Source organism: Anticarsia gemmatalis, chromosome 25, assembly GCF_050436995.1.
Source record: "Anticarsia gemmatalis isolate Benzon Research Colony breed Stoneville strain chromosome 25, ilAntGemm2 primary, whole genome shotgun sequence".
In the NCBI taxonomy this organism is placed as follows: Eukaryota; Metazoa; Arthropoda; class Insecta; order Lepidoptera; family Erebidae; genus Anticarsia; species Anticarsia gemmatalis.
In genome coordinates, this window is record NC_134769.1 from 8354633 (window position 1) to 8379314 (window position 24682).

At 33.0% G+C, this 24682-nt stretch overlaps 1 protein-coding gene across 2 annotated transcripts in view; it reads right to left on the reverse strand.

Annotated features, from left to right (window-relative positions):
* LOC142983791 (facilitated trehalose transporter Tret1-2 homolog) overlaps positions 1–24682 on the reverse strand; it is a 73419-nt gene that overhangs the window by 6039 nt on the left and 42698 nt on the right. Inside the window, exon 1 of one of the 2 annotated variants that reach the window (XM_076130851.1) lies at positions 23349–23503. The exons of the other annotated variant lie outside the window; for it this stretch is intronic. The gene's annotated coding sequence lies outside the window, so the exon portion shown is untranslated. Of the gene's footprint in view, positions 1–23348; positions 23504–24682 lie in introns of those variants that run through there. 2 annotated transcript variants of the gene reach the window in all.

Consider the following 24682-nt stretch of genomic DNA (forward strand, 5'->3'; position numbering starts at 1 on the left):
ATCGAGTTCGAATCCCGAGATAGCACTTTAACAAGATTTTTTGAGACTTGAATTATTTATGCCAGTGTTTTGTCTTTGCTAAAATATACATATAATTAAGTTACGGAAGTTTTTTTTTGGAAATTATTACCTAACATATTAAAGGTTATTTAGAATATCTTATTACTTGTACAAACGCAGATGACAAATGCTTGCGGTTGAATGTTAAGGAAAATCAATAATTACTCATTTATATATCCCATTCATAACATAGTATGAGTAATTCATTGAATAACATTGTCAATATTATTCGCATAATAACAAAATCTTCCTTTAATCCCTAGAAATACTTTAATACCGTGTGTGTGTACGTGTGTTTTGTATTTACTCCAAAGCGACTAAGCAATTAGACTGAAATTCGGTGCCTAAGAGTGACAGAATATTTCCCTAGGAAGGAGTACAGCTAGGTTTTAAATTAAAAATAATATAGCAAGAGTAAGGGTCTCCTTTCGAATTTCCAGGGAGGGGTTAAGCCTTGAGTTCACCACTCTGGCCAAGTACGGGTTGGGGATTTTGCATACATACAAGAACTGTTCTAAAGAACTCTCAGGCATGCAAGTTTGCATCACGATGTTTTCCTTCACCGTTGGAGCAAGTAATAACTATTTCTTAACCCGGTTTTTAAGGTACATTTAGCGCCAGTTTATCTGTTCAATAGTGTTAAAGATCATACAAAAAAATGCTATTGAATAGATAAACTACCGCTAAATGTACTCAGAAACCGGGGGTAATACACTTAATAGTTGATATTAGATTTTTATTGTTTCTATGTATGTTTATCTTATCAATTCAAACAAATTTCTCAATGCAACGTTTAAATCTCAAGTGCATCTTTAAGATTGTGAATGATTGCGTTTGATGTATGTATAATATGATAGAACTGATAAAACTATCTGATTTCCTTTAACAATGAAAGTAGGCATGACTTGAATTTTATGACTTTGAACTGTATAAGGTAATCCATTTATAATGTAGATATTACGAACTCATAAAGTAATATTGTTTTATTATTGTATTGTGATTGTAAATTACGCGATTTAATTCTAAAGACAGAAAAATCAACCCTTCTTTTTTTTTCCTATTTGATAAGCCATTAGTTGCGAGACTATAACTAAGAACTTAAATAAGTAGCTATTTCTAAACGAAATAAATTTTCTATAAAAATACGCACTAATGGAAAACCTAACTTTCTAGACTATCAACTAATAAGTAAAATGAGGGTAAGTAGCTATTTCTAACAGAAATAAATTTTCTATAATATACGCACTAATTGAAAACCTAACTTTCGTTTTAAAAAAATATATATCGTTTAGTTCACAGAAAAAAATCTGATTCATAACTTCCTGATGCACTTATTAGTCACAAATACGCACTAACCGTGAAAAAATGCATTTCCACATTTTCCACGCATATTATACCGTCATATGCAACGAATATACGTATATACATATAAATGAGTTTGTTTAAACAATAGAAACACACAGGTGACAGTTCCGACCGGGTGTTTGTACATGCAAGAATCTATACTAATCTATACTAATATTATAAAGCTGAAGAGTTTGTTTGTTTGTTTGTTTGAACGCGCTAATCTCAGAAACTATTGATCCGATTTGAAAAAAATCAGTGTTAGATAGTCCATTTATCGAGGAAGGTTATAGGCTATATATCATCACGCTACTACCAATAGGAGCAGAGTACCAGTGGAAAATGTTACAAAAACGGGGAAAATTTTTAACGCTTATGTAACGCAAGCGAAGTTGCGCGGGTCAGCTAGTCCTATATGTAATTGTTTACTAGGATATGAGCCAATAATGGAGAAAATTTACATGGATATGTTCTGTACACGTGGTTGCTGAATGGGAATATTACAAAGGAAATTGTAGTACTAGAAGCTTATATGGTAAATAATGCAAGATAGTGAACGATTTCATTCATCGTATAGTTAGTTGTCAAACTTATGTTAAAACAATTCTATGGTATTATTCATGGTTTTTGACATGGCTTAATGACTGTTATCTTAATTAACAGTGAGGACTTGTTTTGGCCATCAATTTTTTAAGGTATATTATTTATTATGTTTAGTAGCTGTTGGTCTTCCAATAAAATATAAATAAGTAAACATGGTTCGTAATTATTCGAGCTCTAACATGTGCTCAGCTGAAAGACCACTAGGTGGTCACACAGTTTCAGAATGTTTTTCACATAAATTGCATACTACCTAGTCAATGGGTAGGTGGAAATCGCGATTATCTCTTTTTAAATGATGTGGTAATAGAGAAAATCGTAGCAATTATTTCACATGTCATAACAACAATTATTTTTTTTAATAGAAGGACGTTTCCGATAGACTTTTATTATCTAACATTGTAACATGATGTAATTTAATTATAGGTGATTATCAAGAAATTTAATGAAAGCCTGGGAACCAAATCTTATATAATCTAGAATAAAAAATGCTAGCATTTAGCACAGTGATTGACATTGCCATATTATGTGACAATGTTGCCAGCATTCTGGGAAAGTTCCCGTTGGACAGTGATTTGGAAGGCTCACTCATCCTTTTTTGTTTTACTTTTTATTTCATTTGTATAGTTCATTTATTATTGTTTAGTTTTAGTATAGTTTGAACAAAACATACATACATACATAATAACACGCCTGTTTAACCCTGAGGTCTAGACAGAAGTATACGGAATACACCCACGTGTCGCCATCAACAATGTTAGTCCCATGTGATAGGAAAAATATGAATTAAAAAATTCATTAGTATAGTTTGTAAATATTTTTTTTACTTACACTAAAAATATGTGTCATTGCCTACCTAGATCCAAATCAGACTGGAAAAAAACAATGACTTAAAAATACTTATACATCTAATAAGTGGAATCAACCACAATATAAATACGCCATATAAATTATGGAACTTTGTGTTAAGGTCGTATCAAAGTGTGTTTAAAAACTGCCTGGAAAATCACTAGAATTTTAAAGAGGATTGTAGACTCGCAACTTTTTATTGCAATTTTGTGGCTAGCAGCATATTTAGTTATCACGTGCTTAATTGTTTAAGATTTTATGTCTGATCGTAGCCCGGAGTTTGGTAACGTGCCCGGTATATGGGAATAGACTAGCCCCCTATTACATGGAACCAAAAAACTAAAGTTTCTAAAATAAATTAAAATCCCTTTTTTCACCTTTTACTGTCCCACTGCTGGGCAAGGGTCTCCTCCAAAACGAAGTACGGGTTAGACCTTGAGTCTACCACACCGGTCAAGTGCGGGTTAGGGACTTTGCATGCCCTCAATAAATGTACTGAACAAATTTTACCAGCAACATACTGCCGATAAAAAGTTGCTCGTTTGCAAGCGTTTAAAACAATGCTATCGATTATCTAAGATTTTGCCTACAAGTTCAGAACAATAGATTGCATGTTGCTTGCAATAAAAACAGTGTATGACATTGATTCATTAATAAATCAATTTGCTGGTAAAAATATAATGGTTGTTTAACCGGTGCAGTTAAATTTAGTTATAAGTGGATGACGTGACCTCCACAACGTGTTATGAAGACGTTTACCTTTTGTGCATAATTTATCTTTTATTAGAATAGTTTTTGTTTCTGTCAGAATTAAAGGCTATTATTAGGTTGTAGCAATCTCTCAGCTATGTTTTAAAAAGATGCGATCCGAGATTTTTAATACGAAACATTGAATGCTCGTACGTATTAGATGTTTTGGTGGATGTTTGTTACTCTTTCACGCAACAGCTACAGATGGATTTAGATGATTTCTTTACGCAGATAGTTAGTAACCTAGATGGATGTTTGTTACTACTGAATTTAATACGATTTGGTACACAGATGTTTTTTTTAACTCGTAGGTGTCCCACTGCTGGGCAAGGTTCTCCTCCCAAGCAAGAGAGTTTCTAACTTAAATTAAAACATAGAATACTCTTTCTCCGATACAAGCTGCACTTAGTGGGGTTGTCATAGATATACCTAAGTAAAATTTTGTAATACTAGACTGGTAATATCTTTTTTCATTTCGTAGACGAAGTCACACAGTAAAATGAAATACATATTTTGAATACATTTGAATGTTTTTTAAACTTACTGACAATGTACATATATGTATATCACTTTGCGTCCCCACTCCACTTACATGAGTGGCCTAATAAATTCCTACCTTCAAACTGAATATCAATTGGGTAAGCAATTAATTAATAATATACCAGTGTAACAAGTATGCCCTGATTACTGTTCAAGACAGTATAAATAATGAATCTACAATTGTTTTCAGTCTGGGTCAGTAGTTGGTTTGTGTGATAATAATGCCCGTGATTTGTATGTTTGTAATATTGGTTAAAGAGGGATTACATTGTTTTATAATAAGTCTACTTAATTCACGAACAAACTTTATTTTTCAGCGTATTCAGAATTCTTTAAGCGTTATAGTAAGACTAATTTATTTTTTGCTTTCAGTAAGGATCAAATTTACCAAAAAATCTCAAAGTTAGTTGCGTTTATTAGCCGGTACCTATACGACCAGTAGGTTAAGCATTATAAGAGCGGATATTGTATAGATGGATAGCCGTATAGTCACATTTTAGGCGAACGTCTTCGTGCTTTGTAGGTTATGTCAATTAAGACAATAGGCGTTAAGCCATGCCAAAGGCTTTCGGGCGGCTTGAACAACTTTGACGTTAGTTTGACCACTATCTATAAAACGAATTAATGTCGTAGACATAAATCATAATGACTTGTATTTCCTTATTTGTTTACCAAATACGGGATATACATAACAAAATAGTTTCCTATATTAACAAGTACCTTGACCCTTCGATAAGATACCTGGAGTTCAATGACCTCGTCTAGCCCTTTATCAGACGTCATGTGGCCTTTCCGAAGAATCATGTGTCTAAATATTTCCGCTATGATAAGGTTGTGAGTACTATGAGTTATGAGCAATTTCAATAAATCATCGCTAGTAGGGTAGTCTATCTTTTGTTGTTGATTTGTTAGTAAAATACTAGCTGTTGCTTTAATAGCTATAGTAACTGTAGTAGGTCTATCGCTAACTGGCGATAGGTAATTGAAACCGTAATCCTTAACGACCAATTCTTGCAATATTTTTTATTCATCTTTTTAATATTTTGTATATTTAGTATAATCTATGTTTGTATGCTTATTAACAATGAGACAATAAAATTGCGGAAATGGTTTTTAAGTGTAAATTATATAAAAATAACTGTTTATAATGATGGATTCAACTTTGATAACATTAAGTTTCCCTTCCGTATTTGTCCGGACATTGTTGAGTTTAATAGAGGAGGTTTTTCAGCAATGTACGTCTTTCGGCAGACTATGATGATACTGACTTAGCCAGCATGGTGAACTAAGTCCTAACTTACATTGACAAGAGATCGGTGTCAGACAGTAGACCCTTTATGAATATTTTTTTTTACTGCTTCCGTGGCGCAGTGGTTTAGATCACCCGCTGCTACCATTGCGTCGGGAGGTCATGGGTTCGATTCCCACACGGGACAATTAAATGTTTGTAAAAGTCCCCGTGACACAAGAGCAATGCTTAGTGCGGTAGTTGTTTTTCATAAAAAAGAAATCATTGGACAACTTGCAACTGTTTATACTATGGTAACTCGGCTCAGGACAAATACTCGTGTTCATTACACAAAGATTTGTCCCAGGTGGGATTCAAACCCGCGGCGCTACGGTTATTGCGGCGAGGTGACCACTTTAACCACTGCGTCAAACGTGCAGTTAATGAATGACGGCGATGCAAGTCAGTAATGAAGGTTAATAAGCTCATTGATAGTAATGTCTAACGATGCCTATCCTCGTAGGGCAGTGCTTAGAATGAGTAAATAGGGAACATGATGAGATCGTCACTTCCTCGGATGATTAATTTATTTGTTTAGATTGCGTTTCCGTGTCTCGGGTTTCTTTCAACAATTATTGTTGATACTGATAGCTTTTGTCTAGAACATTTATTGTATTATCTTGTATACATTTAATTTGCTAAAATAACATTAAGTACACCACTAACACCTTATAAATATATAAAAAACTTCTTACTACTCTGAATTACAGATTCACTAACGAATATTAAAACTAAAAAACACAAAACAGCAGTTCATTTTTTGTTTAAAAATAATAATAATGTAAATATTTACGTGAGTACATAGTGAATTAGTTATTTAATAAAAAGGCCTTGTATTACATTAGTGTTGAGACTATTACAAACATACAAACAGTGGACAGCAAATACCTTCTATGAGGTCACAGCAAAATTTGTTCTAATGGGAATCAAACCTATGACACCTTAACTACCTATTACATCTCAAATATCATCAATCGTTTCTTTATTTCCCCTTCATAATAATTCATGTGATTAAGGCCCCCTTTGAAACTTGGTAGTAAATTCATTAATTGACAACTTTAAGTATTACTTGTGTCAATATTTGACCTAAATGAATAGACAAGTCTATCCTCTTCAAACATTGACGTCAATCTTATCACACTGATCTTATTTCCCGCAATTAATTATTAAATTAAACAATTAAGATAAAGAACCATTGAATAACAATGTAATAATGTCAATTGTAATAATCTTATACACTTAGCTTGAGACATGATGAGATTAAAAGATGCTTCAGAGAAGGTTTGTGAATTGAGCACAAGGTGGAAAATTTTCCCTTGAAGGGATAAAATATATTTAAGACTTTCAAGACTCTTGAAAAGGTCCTTCTGACTGATATTGTGGGGCAGCTAGGCTAGATTTCTTTTTTAAAGACAACTTAGAGAATTGCTCTTGTGTCGCAGGGACTTTTACAAACATACAAACAACGGACACAATGTACAACCAGCCCCGAAATAACTATTTGTGGATCGCACAAATAATTATTCCGTGTTGGAATTGAACCCACGACTTCCCGACGCAATGGTTGCGGCGTGGCTACCTAAACCACTGCGCCACAGAGGCAGTCAATCTATTAATCAGTTTAAAACTAAAACTTATAATTGTCGTTGTTATATAAAATGAATTTACCACCAGTTCGGAAGGTAGAGCCAATGAGAAAAGCTTGCAAGAAATTATATGCCCCACTTATTAATCCTAAAATCCTTTTTGAAGTTAAACCAATTAATAATTACATAATAAATTGATACAATAACTTGTATTTTACAATTATATACCATTCTATATGATTTAATCTCTGATATCAAAGTACAAAGAGAGGTTATTAAACTCAATAAATTACCTACTAGTATTGAGATAATTTATACAATAAATTATTACATTGTACAAGAAACTATGTAACTCACGCGGCTACAATCGCGTACAGATTCATCCCCTAATTTAACCACTTAGGGGATGATTTTTTAAATGAATGTTTTGCATGTAAACCCGGGTCTTAAGCTATCTCCATGCCAAATCATATCAGGATTGGTTCAGTAGTTTAAGTGACATCAAATGAATTATAATAATAATCATCAAAGTTTTCAACAGAAAAATGCAGCATGCATTCGTGGCGCAGTGGTTTAAGTCGCCACGCCGTTATTGACTCGGAAGTCGTGGTTTCGATTCCCACAAGGAACAATTATTTGTGCGATCCACAATTTTTTGGATTTGGTTGTACTTTGTGCCCGTTCTTTGTATGTTTAAGAAAAGTGCCTGAATATTATTCTGAAGTCTAAGCCTATGTACATTACTGAAAAGTTTCATCAAAATTGTTTCAGCTGTTAAGCCGTGAGAGAGTAACAGACAGGCTGAAAGATTGTCTCATTTATGTAGTATGAATAATATTGTATTGCAAGTTGTAATCGAATCATAATTGTTCTGAATCATTGCTAGTGGTTACCATTTTGTTTGTGGTTAGTGGTTTGTTCATGAATTATACATTTACTGCAAAATTGTAGAGCTTTTCGGAGAATCGACCATGTTTCCTTATATCTATGTGTAACGGCTTCGATTCTCGGTTGAGAATATACCTTTTATGAATGAGTAAGGATTTGTTATTTTGAAATTTAGTAACAATATTATTTAAGGTGAGTAATACTAGCGGTGTGAATGTTTGTAAACTAGAATCTATTTTATAATTTTTTTCCCATGATATGACCGTACCTACTATGGGAAAAAGGCGTGTTTATGCGTAAGAATGTACGTACGATACAATTATATAAACAAAAACGAGTCTCTCTATACGCGCATATTTTTTTATTAACAAAACTAAATAAACCAATATTTATTAGTACGTTTGTAATTGTCAGAACAAGATTTTTATGAGATCGATGGGATCAAATCAACGAGATATAAATGTAAGTACTATAACTGGGCCTCTCCGCAAGTATATTGATAAAATATCCAATAAATAACCATCTTATAAAACATATCTTTTAAGAGCAAAACAAACAAATCCTTGTGTGGCACTTGTTTTCTCAATACTATCAATGAATCATTATAGACTGTTCTGATTTATTGATTGCAGTTCTGCGTCGCACTGATAAGTTATCAGTGTGTCTCGTGTCTGTTATCAGACCTGTCCTTCTGTACAAGTAAGAGATAAAGGAGTACTGTCTATTAGTATATACATATACTATTATGTATATGAAATAATATTTTGCAATAATTAAGTGTTGATACTTTAAAAGTTTCGCACTCAAAGGGTAAAAACGGAACCATATTACTGAGTTTTCGCTGTCTGCCTGTCGCTAGTCGGTTTTGTTTTAAGAAAAATCTTTTCAGGTAGTTAGCAGGCAGGGGGCTTTTACAATATAATATTGTTAAGGATTAGTAAGAAATTTTAGGCATTTTTTATGTATTTTGTAATTACGAGATAATAAAAACTGATTGCGGATCATGAGGTCTCTCGTTCGGTTCCCAGGTCGGTCAAAGTGCTATTGGTATTTTTCTAATACATATATAAATATTTCTTAACAGTAGTGCGGAGTTTGGTACTGAGCCCGGCAAATGGCAATTTGCACGTCATCTGTTACGTAGGTTTCGCACTGTGAATGGCAAAACACGGGTTTATTTCCTACACTAATGCCTAAACTTTCGGGTATAGCAGGCGTGATATTATGTAAGAATGTATAAGTAAAAAAATAAATTTAACCCATTACTGTCCCACTGCTGGGCAAGGGTCTCCTCCCGTAACGAGGGAGGGGTTAGGCCTTAAGTCCACCACGCTGGCCAAGTGCGGGTTGGGGACTTTGCATGCCCTCAATAAATGTATTAAACTAATTTAAGGCATACAAGGTTTTCCTCACGATGTTTTCCTTCACCATTGGAGTATGTGATAATTATTTCTAATACACTCATAACTTCGAAAAGTCATTGGTGTGTTGCCTCGGGTTCGAACCTGCGACCACTTGCGTGAGAGGTGTCAACTTAGACCACTCGGCTATCACTGATAATACAATTTAATCAATGTTTAAATTAGAATTACTGTATCACAAATTGCAACTCTCACACGTTTTACAAAAAACTACATCTAGGTATAAATATTGTGCAAGATAGATATTTTATCTTGACAAGTTATTACTAAAAAACCGAGTTCCTTTTAATTTGTCACGGCGGGACAACGGGCGGTAAAACTTCCGCAATCCGCTTACAATACCGGTATTAAGAACGTTGCCAGATTTTTTTGGCTTGTTACTCTATGTATCGATGTTTGTATTTATTTGTAAATCATATTATAATTTAACTCGTTACTGTGTTTAATTTAGGTTTCACATTTATTATATAAGTAGGATGTCAACTCCCGATACTCGATAGGTCCGACGGCAGATAATTGCAGTTGAATCGCAAATATGCATTTGACTGCAGTCATCTGCGGTTGTCTACAGCTTTGCAGTCCTCTGCGTAATCTAAACTGTTGAACCGTAAATGTAAAAGCCAGATGTCACTGCTTCGAGCGCAACAGATCGTAGGGTCAATTTCGATACGAAAAAACTTTATGACCTCTACAGATTCTCGTAGTAGCTTTGGGCCCAGCCCACCGTGGCACAAAACCATTCTTAGTGGAGGTATTCTATCACAAATCAAATTCTGAATTGTAGTATTTATCTTCCACAAACCGCTAACGATTTTAAATGTATCAGGGCTAGGGAGACAAGGTCTAGTCATCTTTTCATTCTCGGAGAGAACCTTTGCTCAGCAGACAATACTAAGTTAAATTTTATAACTAAATTTATCTCTGAGGACTGTCTGAAACGAGAATAGTAGCCCACACGTGGTGCATTAGTATTTAAAGAGGTCACCACTTTCCTATTACGTAACCGTCTGCATTTCTTATCACTACTCACTCTAATCTACTTCGCTAATTAATATATTTAACTAATCTAACAGAGGTTAGAGGGTATAGATATCAGATTTATAACTCGTGATTGTACATGTGTGGACTAATTAAAGATGTTGCTAAGCAAGGAATTGAATTATTACATCATAGTACTGTTGACGTACTACAATATTAATATTGCAAGTCGCAGTGATAGAAAGGGATAGTGATATAATATACAGAGCTTATATGGTTGTCTCTTTTTCTCGGCAGATCTTATATATCTATTTTACCTTGGTTTACGGTGGTCTTAGACTGAATAGTTAAGACAATGTTGTTAAAGACGAGAGCTTTCGTCAATCGATATGCCTTGAATTTGATTACAACGAACGTTTAACGTGACTTTTGAATCATGTTTGTAAAGAGGTTAAGCTCGAATATCACAAATGAATCGTCTATTTAAATTCTTGCAGCTCCGAAGGTACAGTTGACCTGTTTTACTAGTCGAGAAACATGCAACTAGCTATGTCCTTTAACGAAGTTTGTAATTATCTAAGTATGGATGATTGTTACTCTTTCACGCAAATACTACTGAACCGATTACGATGAAATTTGGTTAGTAGCTGGAGACCCAGAATAGTTCCCGAGGGATCATTAACTTCCTCACATAATTAACTGTCACGCTACCGTTCACGAGTGTTCTCTTATTAATCAAGAGGTTATAGTTATCTCTCAGATAAACTAATGATGAAATAAGATCAAGAATTAAATTTATAGGTGAATGCATGAAATAAGTTTAACGTGCAACTCAATGTCAAACAGTGAAGTAATAAAAAATATTAATAAGCCAACCAATAATATTAATTTAAATCTATAGTTTTTATTTGTCTATAAAATTATACTATTTTTATCGAAGGTAAAGGCAGAGGTGAATAAAAAAATACATTTCACTATTTACAATGTTAATCCTATGCAGTAGCCATACGATATAACGGCCACAATACTGAACTCCGGACTAATATAAAAAAAAATCTAATAGATATTAGAAAAGTCAATAGTAGGTACTTTCCTTGACTCAAGAATCGAACTCGAGACCTCTTATCCAGTAGTACTCAATCATATTTTCCCGGCCCGAAAATCGAACTAGTTACAGTGATCAGTTGTATACACTACCGTTCGAGCGACATAGGTAGGTTTATTCGTAACTTTGTAAAAAGTTCCACGCGTCGTTCTCCGAGCATCGAACTCTGTACCGTGGAAAAATCCCGCGTTTGTGCTTATTATATAAGCAGTCGAATTACGTTATTTCGAGAATCGAAGTCGCGCCAAGGTGTCATTACAATAACACTATACTTGCTAATTGCGTAAGAAATTATTTATTTTTGGATTAAAGATGTAACTTTCTTTTTAATAAATGAGTTTTACCTATGTGTATAAAACTTCGCATTAATTATATTTATTTCAAAAATTACACGATGACACATTGATGCACAACATTTTGATTGAAAAGCTATCATCATTCCGTGGCGCAGTGGTTTAGGTTGCCACGCCGATACCACTGCGTCGGGAGGTCGTGGGTTCGTTTCCCACACGGAGCAATTATTTGTGCGCTCCACAAATAATTGTTTCGGGTCTGGTTGTGCTTTGAGACCGTTATAAAAAAAAATAATGTAATGAACATAAAAAAATACTGACGAATAGAGAACGTATCCCTTCTGGACAATGAAAAACTGCGAAATAAACCAAGATACCACTATCTGAAGATGTACGCCGTTTCTAAATAATTTCAATATCTTTGTAGTACTTAATCACCGACATACCGAATATATCTAGAAAATTCCTGTCGCCAACCGATTTGTATATCACAACTCAATGTCGTTTTAATCTAGATTATGTATTACAAAACTCGATATATAAAGATAAGTTGTGTTGTATGCAATACATATTGTCTGTCAAATCTTATCTGTCAAAGTCATCAGTCAATTTGACAGTTGTTTGACAGTTATGTAATCGTTAAAAATGTTGCAGTGGTATACTTTTTTTAAAAAGAGATCTGTGTGTTAGATTTTTATATTTATTTATTATTAACATTACACTAAAATCAGGCCGTTACAAACGTGCGAACTACGTCATAATCGAAAGAATGAAATGGATGTGACAATGTGTAAGTGCGAGCGAGAGACTCCGATAAAATGACATGACTTTGTTCGCAGGTTTAAAATGGTTCGAGTATAACAGTGTTGCTCATGTAAGCTGAGCTTATACTTCAATATTGAATGTTACTTACAAATAAGTTTTAGATATTGTTTGACATATTTGATATTTCTGAAAGATGAAGTGTGTAAATTGTATAAGATATATAGAAAACGTTAAGAGGTGAATGAAATTCAAGAATGTTCATCTATTTTTATATTCGGTCTCGTGTAGAAGGTGACGAGACTATTCCCATGTGTTAGAGCACGTGCCTCAACTACTGGCACACTATATATACAGAATACTCTAGCAAAACTTTCATGAAATCTTTTTGAGTTTGCCGTGCCTGAGAAAGGAACTTTAGACTTAATTATCAATAGTATAGCAGTATTATGCAAAGTTGGTCCTTTGTGCCTGATATGGAAAATTTCTTTAACCAATAAAATGTTTTTTTTTTACTTTCACAAGAGAATTGAAATCATGACCCTGTAATACGTAGCAAGTGACCTTAAGGGATAGTTACGAAATCAAAATTGTATAAAATAGTTCTCCTGGAAGACGCTAGGGGCGCTGAACAGTTCATACAAAACAAGATAGTAATACCAAATAACCGTATTCGTGGTTTGTTACATTAGGATTTTAGTTTTTAATACCTTCATAAATTGCAATTTTTATTTCAGTAAACTTTCACTGTAATCACAATGTAAATAAATCAAACGAAATTGTTTTGCGTGTAGTAATTATTTCTAGTACTTTGAACAAGTTAATTTGCGTCACTACATTGTTTGTTATAATCAAAACATTACGTCCACAATACATAGAAAATGAATTAACAGCAAATGTGTTAAATCACAACAAACATACCGATTCAGCTTTGCTTTAAAAATGATTGATTTTAGAATAGTTTAGTAACCTTAACTTGAAACTTGACTTTTCGACCAGATTTGTAGGCTTTAATTACGAATATTAAATATTTGTCGGATAAGCTACCTGGTAGATAAAATATCATCAAATGTGTGAAAACAACTCAATATTTTATCTGATAAGGTAGTCAGTACTTATTCAGAAGAAACCGGTGCCTTGCATTCAGGTTTTAAAAAATCATAGTTTTTGCCTGAGAACTTATTCTAATCGTAAATTTTTATGCTCTACGAAAAGTATACAACATCTTCAAAATGTTATATTGATATTTTCGAGTATTTCTGTCAAATAGTAACAAGTCGCCTTAATCATACCTATATTAAATTATTATCTAATAGAATAAAAAGTGTTATAGTAAAAACTACAAGTTATATAATTATTTTGCTTTACATGATGTAATACGTTGTTATGTACCGACAAATATCATGTCAATCAAATCTCTTTTTACTGATCTTTTGCCAGTAAACAAGCTTTCAAAAAAATCAACACACATACACATGTTTAAGACCGATTTTTCCATCACCAGATGTTTTTATGGCGAGCGTGATATTCTACAGTTGGTACTATCGAATATCAAGAATTTGACATTTAAATTTAGTTCTCACGGAATCCGAAAGGGGCGCTGATTAGGTAAAATTTCGTCGATAGCTATTCGGTTGTCGATACTGCTAGAAAATCTCGCTTCTGGTGGTAGTGTATGCGACTACTTATCATGATATTGAAGTTAGATACCTACCCGGATAGGAGACTTTTCTATTTTCTTATAGAATTCGGTCAAATAGTAGGTAGGTACCTTAGTGCTCAGAAGTTTGGTAACTTGCCCGGTGTAAGGCAATTATAGGCTCGCTCCTTATCTTATGGGACAGATCTTGTAAATGGTGAAGTGTAAGTGTATTTCGTACACCTTTGCCTAAACCTTTGGGCACAAGAAATTTTGTTTGGAAAGGATGAAAAATTATCCTCTTAAATTAATGTAATGGATGTACAGGAAAAAAAGTTGTTTCAGGGAAAACCAGATCATTTGCAATAGTAAAAGTGACATCATTGTACCTGCTACTACCAACATAATACCTGTATAATGCAGGTATTATAATTTACAGGTAAATTCTCAGAAATACCTGTAACTTTTGCTTTTTGTACTTTCGCATGTTGTCATGGAAATAGTTTACAAAATATTTTGTTGGGGATTTTGCGGTTAATTTAGGTAAATGTTATTATTGTGAGACATATACTATTACCGGAACAATTATTAATGGATCGCACAAATATCGAATTGTCCCGTGTGAAAATCGAACCCACGACCTCCCGAGGCAATGGTAGCGGCGTAGCGACCTAAACCACTGCGCCATGGAGGCAGTCTGCTGTGAAATGGTTCGTACAATTATAATGCAGGCCTTTAAGTTTTGAAGATTTTATCCATTAGTTTTAAATATTACAGCAGTCTGAAATAATCTTAAACGCAAAAATGTCAAGAATTCACCGTCATTTGTTGGCACGGCCATCGTTTTAGAAATAAGAGTTATGTTCGCGTAAATATAGCTTTCTGTAAATAGATGTACTACTCATTATGACACGACCTCGGCATTGCCCGGGTTTACTTCATTCATACAAAAACATATGGAAAACTTAACGTTATCGAACTCCGGACTACTATTCGAAAATACTTTTTATTCTCTATCTCAAGGGAAAAAAAGTATTCAAATACATAAAGACGTATGTAATTATGCACTACAGTCGTGCGATTTTCTACAGTCGGAACTATCGAGTATCGAGAATTTGACATTTGAAATGTATAGAAAATTAGTTCCTACTACACTCACTAGGGGCGCTGATCGGTTTCTCATACAAAATTTGTGGATAGTCGATAGTAGTACAAAATCACTCTAAAGAACCTTTAAACTCCAACTAGTTATTACTTTAGGTGCGGTTTCAAGTAAAACGAGTAGTTTTCAAATAAATGCATCCACTGACCTATAGTAGAAGCTGTACTGACTGGTCCGGTGTTAATAACCGTCGTTAGTTTATGTACGAATCGACCGATAGATATTTTCGCATGAATAGGTTAGTTGCTATGGTATCGAGTTAGTAACTTGAATTTCCACATTTAATTATGTAATACTATGTTATACCTGCAACTGCGTGTAAAACTAAGTGTATTTAATTTTTAAAATGAATTTATTTTTTAGTGATAATCATGACCTTACAAACATACAGACAAAAACACAAGAAAATTAAAAATGCCTCTGTGGTCTGGGCGGTAGGAAATATCATGAGGGTTTGGGTTCGATTCCCAAATCGGTCCAAATGCAATTTTTTTAAAAATTTTGTATTTAAATATTTATCAATAGTAGTCCAGTTTGATAAGGTGTCTGTCTGTCTCTATTACATGGAACTAATATAATACTTAATGTTGTGAATTTAGAAACGTGGATATAACTGCTCATTACTTACGATACAAAGCGTGAGGTTATAAACAACAACAAAAACTAAAATTCCGTTAAATCAACCTAATACAGTTTTGCGATTTACGAGTGAAACTATACACTTGTTATTTCAAAGAATAATTAACACACGCGCGCTAATACGTGTTAAGTAGGTGGTATAAATTGATTTAGTTGTCACCTCATTTGAAACGAATGCGGGCGATATGACCGACATTATTTTGTTTTAAATTATTTGTACCGTTCTATGAACTGGGTATCTTTGATAGTTAACTATTGTAAGTCAGTAAACGTAAACTTTAGTATAGATTGTTAGCTAAAGATCGGTTCTTGAAAATGAGGAACGAAATAGGTTATTGCTAGGTTAACCAAGATAAAAGAAAAGAAAAGTCGCTTGAGGACTAAAATTATTGAGTATCAAAGATTTGCATAGCCTTGTCCACGAAGGGCCTTTAATCACAAAGAGGTTTGTTAGAGTTTTAATCAATTTCAAAATATGATCATATTATACTTCCACTTACAATAGGCGATAGTGTCTGTGGCACAAAGGCTAAGGTAGTTGCCAAGCTATTGCATCGGGGGACTACGGGTTCAATTCTCACATCAAGTAAAGATGTATTTTACAAATTTTGTAAAATATTTTGGTTGTATTAGATTCGTTGGTCGTTTTTTGCATAAAAAATAGTGTCAAAATCTTTATGTTTTTGGGTCAATGCAGTATTCTATGTATTTGTATTACAAAAGTTATGTAACTCGAACAATGAGTGTCTCATTTCAATTTAATTGCAAATCGTTCGCCAATATTGTTGAAACATTAACTATAAGGTTTACACAACTAGTTTCTGAATTGATTGTATAATTGATGTTACAATTGCAATGATTTACGGTTATACTGTTAGATTGACTAACTAACATCACACTATTTTCAGGGTTGATACTGTATCGAGTTTTTCTACATTTGGTATCTAGTATCGATAGTTTGACAAACGTACATCGAGTTTTATGCTCAAAAACAGAATCCTATACATGCTCGCTATTTGTGGGCATCTACAACATACATGAAGTGTTATTAATATCATTAGAACATCATGAAGTCACCAGTTCTAGTGAAGTGTGATCGGTAAAGCGTTGTGTATGTATATAATGTCACGCAGGTTAAATGTACTCCTAAATATATATTTCTCACGGCACCCGCTAGAGGTCGGTTGTCGATAGTCGATAGTCGATAGTAGTAGCGATACTGTAGAGAAATACTTTGACTGTGTTTTGGTATAAAGATAAGGTATACAAAATGGTACACCGGTCAAATGCTTGTGTGACTAATTGCGAGCTGTCTTATTTCTTCAAGTATTTGTTAAGTTAAAAAAGCTTCCACAAATTGAGATAAAATACAGATTGAGCTACAATTTTTATCCGAAATTCATTGTGATTAGGGTCCAAAAAGTTTTTAAAAACTGATATGCCGCAATTTATAAAATGTCAAGAGACTGAACGTGACAGCCCTAACTAACATTCACAGATCAGTAAACTAATAGGCAGGTTAAGCAACCAACAACCGGTTGCATTTGACTCGAACATCTCTCTGTACATTAAAACTAAGGTTTTATTATAAACTCGGTTTCGAATTTGGTTATACGTGGTAAAAAAACGACCAATTATATTACTAATATTATAAATGCGAAAGATGAGAAGGATATATGTATGTTAATCTTTCAGGCAAAAAGTACTAAACGGGTTTAAATAAAATTTGGTACATAGGTAGTTTGTAACCTAGGTTAAAACATAGGATACTTTTTACACCAGGGGATTGTTTTACGCGCACGTGGTCACGGGCAGATGCTAGTTGGACATTATGACCTTTATCATATGACATAAAAGCGAGCGCTACTGGTCACGATTCCTACAACTGATTTTTATTATATTTTTATGTCAAATATTTTTTATGAGTATGTGTATTGTATTTATTTGGTGTCTCAATTAGCCTATATTATTCAAGGACAATAAATATTTTTATCAGTATAAAATAGTTAATTACATTTTGAAATATCACCTAACAATTTATTTCTACACATCAGTAAATTGGTTATATGCAAATTACTTGTTAATCATAGTACAAAATGAATTAATGTCCCAAATTCGTTTATCATTTAACCGTTGTGAGTAATTGTAGACGTTTATCAGTCCACATGTTGGTAATTAGGTCACAGCACAATACAATATTTTTTTACGTCATATTTTATACATGAATGTATATAACTATCGTGATTTTTTTAGTCTTTTGTTTCAAAATGGTTGCTTAGCTGTCAAAAAAATATATATTGATATATTCTATTTAATAGGATGACCTGGATGCGTTCCTGGATGGATGGCCAGACGCAACAATCGACCGAGGGGACTGGAAACTCAAGGGAGAGGCCTTTGCTCAGCAGTGGGACATAGAAACAGGCTAAATAAAAAAAAAATAGGACATGACACAATTACTGGTGAAATTATCAAGTTCTGGTCAGCAATTGTTTAGATAATATCATGGTGTCCTTGACACGACAGAAGAGAAGAAGAAAAAGGCGAAATTACGCATAAGGCCAGGATCGCCATGAAACTAAATAAAAAAATGATGACATAGAAAGATAATGACGGGATAAAAAGTATCCTATGTTTCAAATCACATCTTAACTTGACCAGCGTGGTGGACTCAGGGTCGTACCACTTCGGGAGGACCTCTGCTAGCAGTGGCACAGTTAGCTATCGGTTAAGCAAATTTTATTAAAATAAATTAAGTAGTTTGTATGTCAAAAAGTAGCAATCATACACATATCTTATGAAAGACACAATTTACAAAAATTTACGATTACTTTAAACATTAACCAAAATTTCGAGGACCTTCCAAATGCAAAGTTTTAAATATTTAACTGACTCATAGTTGGTTAGAATTCATTTAAATGCAAAAATCTTATTCAGTGTAGAATGGATTGTAAAGTATTAAATTGTGTAGTGAATACATTTAAAGTTATATATTTTTATATTAAATACATAATACATATATTTAGAATTAAAACACGTTGTATTCGTAGTTTGCTGTCTCGTGGGAGTAATTTATATAAACAATTTGAATATGTAATTGTTTGAGTAATAAATGTGTTTTTTGTTTTAAAATAATAAAATAAATGTTAAATAAGTTTTGTATAAAGATGAATTATGATAATTTAGTTACAATTTGAAACTAAAGAACTAAAAACTCTAAGTAAATTAACTATACATATACATACATATCACGCCTATTATACCTAAGGTATCAGACAAAAGTGTATTCAATACATTAATGTTTCTATTGCTATTTGCCGGGTATGTTACACTCCGGGCTACTATAAAACAATATTAATTAGATAGATAGATTAACTGAAAGAAAAAGTTAGTAAAATAATGTTTATTAAAATATATAGAAACATTCGAAAGGCACTTGCTAGGATCCCTACTGACTTATTTATCTCCAATATCCATATAAATATCTATATTATAAATGTAACTTATCTTAAAATTTGTTTAATACATTTATTGAGGGCATGCAAAGTCCCCAACCCGCGTGGCCAGCGTGGTGGACTCAAGGCCTAACCCCTCCCCCTCGTTTGGGAGGAGACCCTTGCCCTGCAGTGGCACAGTAATGGGTAAAAAAGAATAAACATGCTACGTCCAAATGCACGAAAAACCTAAATTTAGTTCCTAGGCAATTGAATGGAAAGTTTCATACAAACAGTCTGAAAGCTAAATGAGTTCGCACAAACTTTCCACTGAAGATATTATTATAAAACAGTAAACTGCGCATTTAAAACGAAATCAGAATTGCAGGTCACACTCAAAAGTAGTTTATAAGAATTAAATTATGACTAAATAATTAATCAACAACTTATTTCTTTTCTACTTACGAACATTAAAATATTATAATCCTATTTTAATCAATCATGATAAAGACTGCTGCCCAAATGGTCCTGGATTCAATTCCCGAGTCGGACACATTGCTAATGATACTTTTTAAATTTATATTAAGTAGATTACTTTCAAGCCTACTGTTTTTGAGTATCACATGGGACTAACATTGTGTTTGGCGAAACGTTATTGTATTTTATACACCTCAACAGGCGTGATATTTTGTATATATGTATATAATGATACAGCTTTTCATAGTAAATTAATTTAGTTCATTATTGCAGTTTAGCTACCTTTCTTAGTAATACTTAAACTGGACGGTATAATCCCTCAATATTTAACCGATTAAACAATCAGACAAATATATTAAAAAAACTACAAATTAATATTATACCGCATTTTTAAACTTGCAACTTCAAGTCACTTTAAAGCTTTTGAATAGTGAAAGTGTCATTTAAATTCCGTAAGCATTTTTTGCGTTCACAAGTGTTTCTCACGGGTATGTATTTTCGATGATTTCTCGGAAACTACTTGACTGGTTTCAATGAATTTGCTGATATTTTAAACTGAGTTATATTTACGTTCACTTTTTTTAGTTACCAAGTTGGTTCATAAGTTTAACTTACAGGTTTTAACTTTAAAATGATACTGATCTTTGTCAGTTAAAAAAGTTCTACGGGAGACCAAACGATTTTGCAATTTATTTATTAAGTCAAGTGGGAGTCATTCCCAGAATAATTCTTAAACAGTTATACAATATACATACATAAAATCAGACCCCACTCTTATGGGTGGAGATAAAGGCCAAGAATCACCCCTAGTTACGACCCATGCATTTTTTTCCCGACCTACCAAAAAAAAAATTTTCAAAATCGGTCCAGAATTGACGGAGAAATCGGTGAACATATAAAAAAAAATCAGCAAATAGAGAACCTCCTCCTTTTTTGTAGTCAGTTAAAATATTATTCACCGATCATAATGTCCTTCTGATCATAAATATTTTGCCTACCCCTATGGGAAGAAGGCGTGATTATTTGTATGTATGTAATATTAATCACCGATCATACATATTTTTTATCAAAACGATCAAAATGCAAGTCTTCCCGTTAACCAGTCGTTAGCCGGATCTCTTACAGGCGGTTTAAAAAATGAGGCGATCGATCTAATCTGTGGTTACCGTTAGCCCTAGGTAGGTGAGGTCAGCCAGTGGACGGGTACGGAGTACTAAGTAGTTATATTAGAGTATAAACAATGTATGTACCTTTATAATAAGATATTTTGACTATAAAGTGTAAGTTAAAGGCTGTGTTTGACTTGTCTTACTAAAGTTTATAAATGCGAAATTCTTGAGGATATTTTTAAGTCTTTCAATAAAAATTTGCTAATGAAATTTGACAAACTGATAGTAAGTTGGCACTTTTTATACTAAGTATTTTTTCGGTCATTTAAAAGACAACTCCCGCACTAAGAAATGCTCTTGTGTCGCGGGGACTTTTACAATCATACGAACAAATGGACACAAAGTACAACTAGACCCGAAACAACTGTTGATCGCACAAATATTTGTTTGTGTGGAAATCAAACTCACGACCTCTAGACGCGCGGTAGAGGCGTAGCGACCACCTTAACCACTAAGCCATGGAGGCCGTTAAAATCTTCGTATATGTGATTATAGATGTAATTTTATTTTTACACAGACGAATTAACGATAAAATACTAATTATTAATAAATTAAGCATAAAAAGATATAACTAAGTATACAAAAAAGATGTCTGAAACAAATTCGTAAATTGTGAAATGATTATACATTGCTGTATCATGAAAACAACAATTTTATGCTCCATTTGTTCGAAATAATATTAATTAGCACGTTTATTCTAAAAGCTTTAAACTACAGTCACTGTTATTGTGGTCACACTATGTAAATATTTAAGACATAAACTATATACATTTTGCTATACCAAATATGGGCGTATCAATACACCCCTTTGGGAATTCCAGTCACGGCATCACAGTATGATTTCATTCATACATCCATACTTATATACAAACATACATACAAACATGCATACATACATACCACGTCTGTTATACCCGAAAATGTAGGCAGAGGTGCATGAAACACTCCCATGTTTCGTCATTAACAATATCAATCCCATGTTATAAGGGGCGAGCATATTGTCATATACCGGACACGTTACGAAAACCCAACTCTTATTCTATACTCTGTCCATTATCACAGGTTAAGTCACTTTTAGCAAGGATATTTCACAGGTGAGAAGCCGTTTAGTGGTATTTAAGCATCTGAGTGCTTCGAAGGGCAAGTTAAAAGTCAAGTTTAACCAACTTTGACGGTAGGTTAACCCCTATCCATAAGTACATTAAATAAGTAGGGATATTTTATTTTTTATAATGTGTAGTATTAATATTGAGACAGTATAAAATGTAAGCTTTAAAAGCGGTCGATAAACTCAAAGAATGTAAAAGGAACGAGAGTTCATCTCGATCTTGTCAGATGATAAAGGTTATAAGTACTTTTTGTTTCTGTAAGTTGGAACATATTTGTAAACGGTTTTTTCTTATTTAAATTCCAGTGTTATATAACTTTATTGTTTTGAGGAACTAAGTACTTATAACTAAATAAAAAATTGAAGTACCTCTTATAAGAAATCAAAGTGGTAATAAAATACTGTCTTAAAGTTGACATATTGGCATGAAACATAGATATAAATTGACTCCTTTGTAACAAACATAAAACAATCTTTTTTGAAGTCGGTTCAAACATTCATAGAAGAAAATACATTTTCTTTTACAAAATACTTGTATGAAAAACTTTAAAAAGAAGATTTTTATAACTGAATAATAGTATGATTTGTATGTTATTTAGTAAGTATATTGTATACTATATACATTCACTTTTATTAAGCAACAATTTCAATATGTTTCTCTGAGTACATATTTAGCAATAACTCTTTAATAAAAGATCATTATCTTGACTAGTTTTTTACTGTACAATCACTTTGGTAGTGGTCGTAATGAGGTTCGATTCTCAGGAAGTGTCTTAATAACGATAATTAAACGTCAAATGTGTTTAGGTTATGAAAAAATATTACGTATTTTAGAAACACAATTTCTTTTTTATGAGTCTATTGTAATATTAAATCATTTTAAAAAGAGTATTTAATTTTTATGAATGATTTTACTAGCGTATTTGGTAATAAAAAAGCAATTAAAATATGATCGATTTATACATCCTTTATCCAATTATAATAGCTTATGAATTATCTCATTAAAATTGCATTAAATACAAAATAATTGTAATTGTGTGTAATTAATAAATGTGAAGTCATAATAATCCTAAAATTATTGCTCTATTATCACACGTTTTTACTATAACCCTCTCTAGGCAGTAAAAAAATATATGAAAAAAAATCAAAAATAATTTCCAAAAAAATAATTCTTTAAAACCATACCGACAAAACACCGTCACAACACAAAAACACTTAATCACATAAAAATAATTATTTAATAACAAAATAATCACCTGAATTTCACAAAAACCACTTGTAACGAACGCAAGAAATATATTTCGATATTTTTAATATACGTGTGTTTAGTTCGCGCGGTCGGTTATAACTGAGTGAGTGCGGAACGTCCCTTGTACTGCAACCGGCGCGTACGCACGCTATAGAGATGGGTATGCTAGTATCGATAGCTAAGTTCAAAGTACGATAATTAATTTCTAGATTTTTTCGACTCTTCCGACTTGGAAATTTACTGATCATGATTGTCTTGCTGTTTTCTTTGCGTATGTGTAAGTTGATGTCTAAGGTCTAAGTTATTTAATGGGACGAATGATCGCGGATGTTGTTTGTCACCAGGATGCCATTCGTCCTGATATTTCGATTGAAAAGAATACTTATTGATTGCCTCCGTGGCGCAGTGGTTATGGTCGCCGCGAAGTTTTCATTGCGTCGAGAGGTCGTGGGTTCAATCCACAAATAGCGGTTTCAGGTCTGTTGTACTTTGTGTCCATTGTATGTTTGTAAAAGTCCCCGCGACATAAGAGTAATTCCTAATTGGCCCTACTTTCCGAACTGACGGTAAATTCACTCTCTGTATCATTGACTATCATAAGTGCCAGCATTTGACCTAAATGAATAAATGATTTAATTTTGATTTTATTGTCTTATTCATAAATAATAATAAAGGGATAGGATAAGTTTCGAAGAATAACTACCCTACTGGCCTACCTACTGGTTTTGTTTGTGTATTTAAAGACTCAGGTAAGGGATGCTGTTGTAAAAAAAGTTTGCAGGTAGATGTGCACGCTCTTTTCAACAGATCTTTAAAATTGACAACTATATTGTTTAAATGCCATAAGTATCGTATATTTACAAATATCACTTGTAGTTCACTGCTCTTATAAAACTATTGTTTTAGTATGTTTTTATTCAACAGGTTTAAACAAATACATCTGAATTTAAAGGCTAAATAAGATCGGGCTAAATAAAAGTCTATCATTTTCTAAACTATTCGACTAGGGTTTTTTCTCGAAATTAGAGTAGGCCCTGACTTCTCTTTGCTTTTCTTTCGTAATTGCTTTATTCAAGATTTATTTTAAGCAATTCTCAGACATGATATAACGATGATGATTACTAACACTGAAATATGTTTTATGAGGATACGTTTTAAACCTAGTTTTCCATTCATGAGTCTTGCAAGCACCATAAAAATAGGATTATAACGTCTGCATTAATTAAGATGCACAGATAAATAGTTTTATGTCTGCGATAGCCGTTAGCAACGATCAGTCAACAAAGATTTTACGATTGACGTCGGATTATCAAACTATATTGAGAATACAAATAGAGTATT